An 8,875-nucleotide genomic window follows, 5' to 3' on the forward strand; every position below is an offset into this window, starting at 1 on the left:
TTGTGCCGGAACACAAGAGACCGCCACTCTGCCCTAGGTATACTGCGCCACTTCACGCCAGTTGTGCACACCAAAGTGTGGACAGGTCTATTGGGGCTTCCTTGGACCATACCTGTGTGCGTAGCCTAATTCGCAATTGCTCACGAAACGCTCACGATAATATATATTTCGTAGCTGTCTATCTATCTCTATCGCTCTTGCGTATTGGCGCGACAGAGCCGGACTACATTTCTGCGGCGTTTCGGTGGCATTTCGCGTCGCAGCGGTGGCATTTCGCGTCGTCGTTGTTACTTAATTACTTTAACCAAAAATTATAAATGTTTACGCTATCGAGCACTGTAATCTAAAAAGTCAAAAACTCATGGTAGAAGTTCTGTTTTCCCGATTCCAGTCATGAGTCGCGGCTGCTGGGACTTGGTTTGTTGTGACAATCAAAATGCATGGCATTTCGATGTTATAATCGAATGCTCATTTTAGAATACTAAGTTATTCATAACTTAAGAAAGTAAAATATTAATCATCTTATGAATTAAGATACTAGACTTAGTTCTTATTTTATTTACAGAAAATACTACAGTACCTAAATCGTTTATCAGTTGACAACACTTGAAATGAAGAGTTTAAAATCTTTCACCTAAGGTAGAAGATATAACATCTTTTAAAATAGGATGAGAATCTGTCCAAATGTTTTCAAAGAACTGTAACAATGCGAGTAAATCGAGCGAGTACCATGCATTGTGCTCAGATTAAGTGAGGATAGATGGCGGAACTGTCCTTGCGCACGACAAAAGCGTTCGGTATTTGTGGCGGCGCTGAAACCGGGACAATGGAAGGTGCAGTTGGGAAAACTGAAAAAAAAAAACACAATAGGATTAGATAGTTTTAGAGGAATTTAAATTCACTAAGCACTGTCTATACAATGCAAGTGAGCTTTTTTTGTTTTGGACGGGGTAATAGTGTAGGTACTCACATACATATTATTTATTATCATACATTAGAGTCTAAAGCAAATGTAGAAATATATTCCTTTTCTGAAACACGATATGAATTTCATATAAAATTTTGCAGGCCTACGCCGGGAGCTGTATTTTTTTTTAAATTTCCAAACACAGATATTTGTAACATAACATTTAGGTAAGGCTCGAAAGTTTAAAAACCATTGTAAATGAAAATGAAAATGAAATATTTATTTTTCAAGTAGGCATATTACAATGCGCATATGAACGTCAAATAAAGCTACGCCGGCTCTAACCCTACGCCTCAGCCTCGAGAAGATTTCAGTCCCCCCTCAGTTGGGAGGGGGGTATCCACTATGGGACCGGCAAGAAACTCGGCGGGCAACTTCTTTTCAAAACATTACATCTTATAATTAACATGCATTAAATAACAACATACAATTTAACATGCAAAAGTATTCATCAAAGAATATGAACAGACTAGGTACTCTATGGAAATCAATTTCAATAAATTATATTATTGCTTAATAATACGTCGTTCTTCTTCAGAGAAAACATATCAAATTGTCATAGAAGAAAAAGATAATATGAATCTCAATATCATTAAATATGTAATTTACCTACACAACATAAAATATAAAATATTTGATGTGCTTTCTTATCTGAACTGTGTCCTCTATACATAATACAATTATTTTAATTGCTATTCGTTTTTTGTAGTTTCTGGTTCGGGCCATGCATGTTTGTCTGTCAAATAGTCCTCGACTCTGTAATAAGCCTTTAACATCAATGATTTTTTTAAGTAGTTCTTAAGAGCTGGGAGGGGTAATCTCAAAGCAGTGTCAGGTAACTTATTATAAAAATGAATGCATTGCCCAACAAATGACTTCTGTACTTTACGGACACGAAACTTCTTTATGGCAAGCTTATTTTTGTTTCTAGTGTTATAATTATGGATATCAGAATTCTTAGTGAAACAGTCTAAATTCTTAACAACATAAATTATACTATCATAAATGTATTGGGAAGCTACAGTTAAGATATTAATTCCTTTGAAGAGTTCTCTTACTGATTCACGTGTTCCTAAGTTGTAAATAGAACGAATGGCTCTCTTTTGTAATACAAAGATAGTCTGTATGTCAGCTGCTTTGCCCCAAACCAGAATACCGTATGACATTACACTGTGAAAATAACTATGATACACTAGGCGAGCTGTCTCAACATTAGTCAGTTGCCTGATTCTCCTAACGGCGTATGCGGCTGAACTTAATTTGCTTGCTAGTTTCTTTATATGAGGACTCCATTGTAGATTTTTGTCCAATGTTAAACCAAGAAACAGTGTTGTATCTACCATCTCTAAGCATTCATCATTCAAAAGTATTTTTGTATCGATTGGTTTAACATTCGGCAGAGAAAATCGAATACATTTGGTTTTCTTAGAATTAAGAAGTAAATTGTTGACAGTAAACCACTGCAGTACATCAGCTAACGTGCTATTAATTACATTGTAATCCGTAGATTTTCGGTCAACATTAAAAAGCAGTGATGTATCATCAGCAAAAAGTACTATTTCACAAAAGTTTTTCACTATACATGGCAAATCATTTATATAAACCAAAAACAGGAATGGACCTAAAATTGAGCCTTGTGGCACTCCTAATTGGACTACAGTCCCGCTAGAGCGAGTTTTGTTAACAACTACTGTTTGTGTTCTATTGCTAAGGTAAGAAGACATAAAGTTTAGGGCATTTATAGACAAACCATAGTGTTCTAATTTCAAAATGAGCGTTCCATGATCCACACAATCAAAGGCTTTTGAAAGATCACAAAATATGCCAATTGCATCACAAGAATTTTCCCAAAAATTATATATATGTTTAATGAGTACCGAAGCAGCATCGGTCGTGGAACGGCCCCTTGTGAAACCGAACTGTTTGCTTGTAAGTAATCTATGTCTGTTGAAGTGTCCCAGTAGATCATTTAACATTAGCTTCTCAAAGACTTTACTTAGTACAGGAAGTATTGATATGGGACGGAAATTGGTTATATCACTCGAATCACCCGATTTAAAAAGCGGTATGACTTTGCTACATTTCATAAGATCTGGAAAGGTGCCTTGTGAAATTGAAATATTATATATTACGGCCAAGTAAGGTGCTATTATATCTATGACATGACTAATTACTTTAACTGATGTTCCCCATAAGTCTTCCGTTTTCTTTAAATTGAGTGACTTGAATGTTTTAACAATATTTACAGAGTCTACTTGACTAAATTCAAATGAATTATTACATTTCTTAACATTAGCACAAAGTAATGAATGGGCTTGAGCCGCAGAAGAATGTAAACATTTTGTGGTGTTAACGGCTATATTTGAGAAATAATCTTCGAATGCCGAGGCAACATCGCTGTTCGACACTATTTGTTGATTATCTGATACAATGTTGACTTGACAATCGCGTGATTTACATTTACCAGCTTCTTTATTTATAATACTCCAAGTTGTTTTCACTTTGTTGTCCGACACTTTCAATTTAGAACTAATAAAGTTTTTCTTGGCAGTTAAACACACTTTCTTGAAGATTCTTGAGTAGTTTCTTACATAGTCCAGGAATTCTGAATTCTTGTTCAGCTCTCTCTCACCATAAAGTTCATAAAGTCTTTTTCTACTTTTGTGAATACCTACAGTAGCCCATTCACTAAACTTTGTTTTAACTTTTGACCCACTAATAGATTTCACTTTGAAATTGTTATTAAATTGATTAAGAATTACATTGAAAACATCTTGATACAAATGATTACAGTCATAATGCGAAAATGGTATTATAGACAAACTATGTAGAATTTCATTTTTGAATGATTCCAAGCGAGATCCAGTAATGGGTCTATATGTTATTGTTTGTGGAGTATCATGAATAACGTTTAAGAAAGCTGCCCTTTGGCCGCTGTGATCGGAATGAAAACAGTTAAATAATTTCTTATCTATACATTCACAGTTACAAAAAATATTATCTAGGCATGTTGCACTAGTCACACCTACCCGGGTAGGTTCAAGAAATAAATTAAATAAATTAAATGATTTAAACAAACAGAACATTTTAACAGTATTACTAGATGACTCGAGCAAGTTAACATTAAAATCTCCACATACAATAACATGTTTTTGGCCCTTGCATACTAAATTCAGAACATTTTCCATTGTAGATTCAAATATGCTGAAGTCAGCTGATGGTGGTCTATAAACACATACAATAATATATCTGTCTAATTCAACACATGAAATTTCTATAGTTCTTTCTATGGAATATTTTACAACATCTTTGCGCTCTTTACACTTCATACAATTTTTAACAATAATAAGGGAGCCACCATGAGCAGCAGATTTTCTGGCAAAAAAACTAGCTAATTTAAAATTAACATAATCAAATATCAACTGTTCTTGTTTCAACCAATGTTCAGTAATACACATAACTTCAACATTATTACTATCTAAAAATAATCCTACTTCTAATTCTTTGCTGGAAAAACCCTGAATATTCTGGTGAACAACGTTCATATTCAGGTGTTTTTCCGCTGTCTTACAATCTAGTTTAAATGAGGCATGGGGTCCTTGGCTTTGTCAGCTGACTGAGACTTATATATAACACTATTACATCTATTTGGCTCAATATTGAAGGCCAATAACTCCACTAAATATACAAATAATTTCTTTGGCAAAAATACCTTCCGTGGAGCTAGCATGAAGCGCTCAATGAATTTATTTAAGTCAAAGAAATGGTACTTTTTAGGGTTCCGTAGCCAAAATGGCAAAAACGGAACCCTTATAGTTTCGTCATGTCCGTCTGTCCGTCTGTCCGTCTGTCCGTCTGTCACAGCCGATTTACTCGGAAACTATAAGTACTACAGTGATGAAATTTGATGGGAATATGTGTTGTATGAACCGCTACAAAATTATGACACTAAATAGTAAAAAAAAGAATTGGGGGTGGGGGCCCCCATACATGTAACTGAGGGATGAAAATTTTTTTTTCGATGTACATACCCGTGTGGGGTATCAATGGAAAGGTCTTTTAAAATGATATAAAGTTTTCTAAAAAACATTTTTCTTAAAGTGAACGGTTTTTGAGATATCAGCTCTCAAAGTCGTAAAAAGTATGTCCCCCCCCCTCTATTTTTATAACTACGGGGTATAAAATTCTAAAAAAAATAGAGGTGATGCATGCTAATTAACTCTTTCAACGATTTTTGGTTTGATCAAAGTATCTCTTATAGTTTTTGAGATAGGTTGATTTAACTGTAATTTTGGTTAAGTTATTGGTTTATTATATTTGCTGCTACGGAACCCTTTGTGCGCGAGCCCGACTCGCACTTGTTATTAACAGCTATGGCATGGTACATTAAAGAATTATAGTAAGCTATCTTACAATTATAGTCATATGATACATTTTCTGCATAAGGTAGTGCACATAATATAATTTTCCCCACACCAGATTTTTCAATAACATTTAGTGTGGACATTAATTTATCTATGCTAAGCTTATCTACATTAAGACTATTTCCTAATAAAATTACTAATGTAGTACTGCTATCATAACATCCCTTTGAAATAAGGTCACATAAATGAGACAAAGTAATGTTTTGATAACAGTAATTTGTCACTTGTTGCTCTAACTGGTAGCTTAATAATGAGCCCATTCCTAACCCAATCTGATCTGAAAAAACAACAGTCTTACTGACTGCTCTAGGGGCTGTTTAACTACTGCCGCATGCCTAGTTGTGTCGTGGGCCACATCGGCTTGAATAATCTTTGCTGGTGGCATTTGGCCACAATTACAATGTTTTCCATTTAATAATGCCTTACACCGCTCCTCCAAATTTCTATTTTCTAGCAGCAATTTATTAAAAGCCTGTATGTGCTCCTCAACTTGTTTTTTAGTAGTCTCATACATGGTGGATACTGCCAAAAGCTCATCTTTCAGCCTGTTAATGTCGGCATTTATAAGGGCCTTTACAGACTTGCCGACTGCAATTCACGGAGCTTGAGCAATAATCTGACACTTTTTTTTCTGTTTCCGTTTTTGTATTATTCTTGCCAAAGAGCATTGAATCACTACGTTTTAAGAGTCGGCACTCTCGAACAACCCTCGAACCGATTTTATGCAGGCGTTTTTTCGACGGTCGTGAGGTCATGTCACTGCTACCAACACAAAGAAAAAATCGCTAGGGCTCGACCAACCCAGTCCCTAATATTTATCGATATCGATAAATTTGCGATATTTTGCAGTATGGCGACTTAACAGTAAATTTATAGTATTTATACATATATTTAAAAAAATGTCTGGGATGGCTGTCAGAGGCGTATTTCAAGGATTTGGCGTTGGCATCCTGAGCCAGTCAGGATTACCGCCCCGTTAAGTGACGATAAAGTATGAAATTTAAGAAAAAACGCTGCTTCGCTACCCTAAAAAGAGCCTGCCGCCTTTAATACGCCCCTGTATAAAATGAATAAAACAAAAGCAAAATATACCATCACTTTTCTTTTACATGAAGTAATTTTTCAACTACTTTACAGCACTTCTCAGTTGAACTAATTTTGAGGCGTTTGCAGAAAATTCCTATGATTTACTGTGCCTGACGTTCATATTTGGCACTGCCCCCTAATTAAGAGTTTTGTTATAAGCCAGTATTTGTTGCTTCAATCTTCGTGTTTCTTGCATGTTTACCAGGGAAATTTAATATTTACTGCAAAAAGCCTTGAAAACCTTTGCCCAACATTATCTTCATACAGGAGATGGATAAATATGCCGATTCTTCGTTACCTGTTAAAATTACCCATAATCGTCATCTGAAATAAAGAGATTATCGATAAGTTGGTCACACTCTATTGGTATTTTAGGTTATTTGTTTGTTTACGAAAAAACTTATTTACAGAATGTATTCGCTTAAATCGTAGACTGTACATGATAAGTACTGCTTTAAATTGATTAAATGAGTAATTGTTAGCAACTCGAAACGAAAATATAATAAAATACTAGTTACCGACCTGCATATATCCAGTGCAAAGCTAGGCAAAAACAAGCCACAAGTTGATATTTTCAAATATCTAACACCACAAATTTCACACTTTCTTATTGGTTTGCCCGAAATTTCAATAATAACTTTAGTTATTTTATTATTTACTTAACTTACAAAATTCAAACAAGTTACGACAGATTTGACGTTGACGACTTGACGTTTTGAAAAAAAAAAAAACACGTAGGTCAGGCCATAGACTAAGGAAATATGAAACTCTATTATCTATGTATTTTTGCTACCAAAATATAATGGACTTTAGTACTATTAATAATAGATGTCATTTTGATTTGATAGCATTTTTTTTGTGTCGTAATGTTGGCAATCATCGCTTGATGATATTATCATACTATGGAGTGACGACGGGCTGATTCTTGCGGTACGACGCACTGTTTAGCAGATACAGCCATTCAAAATTAGTTTGTTCACTTGACTTTATATCTGTTTGTAACACACCTCCGGCAACCCCTTAGTTACCGGCGTTTGTAGTGAGTGTGTGGAGTTGCGCCGCCTGCAACGTGATACTTTGAAGCCTATTTTAACGAATGTAATGAGAATATGTACTGTATTTCATACCATGTTTGAGAAAATAATTTTACATATGTTAGCCTCTTCTAGTAACTAAAACTGCGTTTTATCAAGGGATCCAATAGCTAGGAAGGATTCTAGCTAATGCGGCCGATGCCGCAGGGATAGCTGCATCAAATGGCATCCTAACTGCAATACGCGAATGCTGCCTTCGTGAAATGAATTCGTGTTCTTTTCTCCCTCTCACGGAGCATGAACCTGAGCGAGATTAAAGTTTTGGGCTGCATTAATTTGACTAAATTAAATATTTTGTGAATTGGTGACCAATTATAATATGACCGTGTTTTCTTTTTCTATAGAGCAGAAGTCAAAAATTCAGGACAGTTGTTTGCTCGTTTATAAAAAGTGTCCCTGCCGCTGTCAAGCTGATGTCATTCAGTTATCGTACATTTAAATTATATTTTTCTGTACATATTATTTGTTCACTTATAGTTCTCATATTATTGTAAAGGACATTGCTATTCGACGCGGCAACGCGGCCAGTGTAATATGCATGAATGGGCACTTTTGCGCGGGGAGACTTCTTCCACTACCAGGTTTATAGTTAGGCACCTAATATGAAATTTAAATTTTAGGGTTATTTTTTTATGATAACAGATTGAATTCAGTTTTATTTTTATGTTAATTGGTATGAAAACTTCGAATGTAGTGTAACTTAGATGAAATGAGTAAGACCCTTGAGCTCTGTTGGAACTTAAACATATAGGGAGGTATGTTAACTTCGTATCGTGTGTGTACCAGTATAAATTCCACTAGTTGAATAGAAATCGGGCGGTTGCGTACCTGTGACTCATACAGTCTAGTGCTACACAAATACGCCATGGCCTTTGTAACCCGATAGCAGTTTCGATGGAAGGAAACGTTTTATAACCCTTAAATGCAGGAAAGAGATGGCGGGTTGGCGGGATGACCTGGACTCTTTTTAACCGACTTCAAAAAAGGAGGAGGTTCTCAATTCGACTGAATGTTTTTATTTTTTATTTTTTTTTGTATGTATGTTATTCGATATCTCCGAGAATCGTGGACCGATTTTCAAAATTTTTTTTTCATTCGATCAGGTATAACCCCGAGATGGTCCCATTGGCACCAAGTCGGGGTCTGATGATGGGATCTTGGAGAAATCGAGGGAACTCCTCAAATGTTATAGGTACATGTAATGTTTTTAGTGTATTTTTCAAAGGTACACCAGTATTTACGCCTGATGGTGATAACTTTATGTGGCTGAGCTGATGATGGAAGGTCAACTCCTCAATGGTTAG

Source organism: Leguminivora glycinivorella, chromosome 2 (assembly GCF_023078275.1).
Source record: "Leguminivora glycinivorella isolate SPB_JAAS2020 chromosome 2, LegGlyc_1.1, whole genome shotgun sequence".
NCBI classification, from domain to species: Eukaryota; Metazoa; Arthropoda; class Insecta; order Lepidoptera; family Tortricidae; genus Leguminivora; species Leguminivora glycinivorella.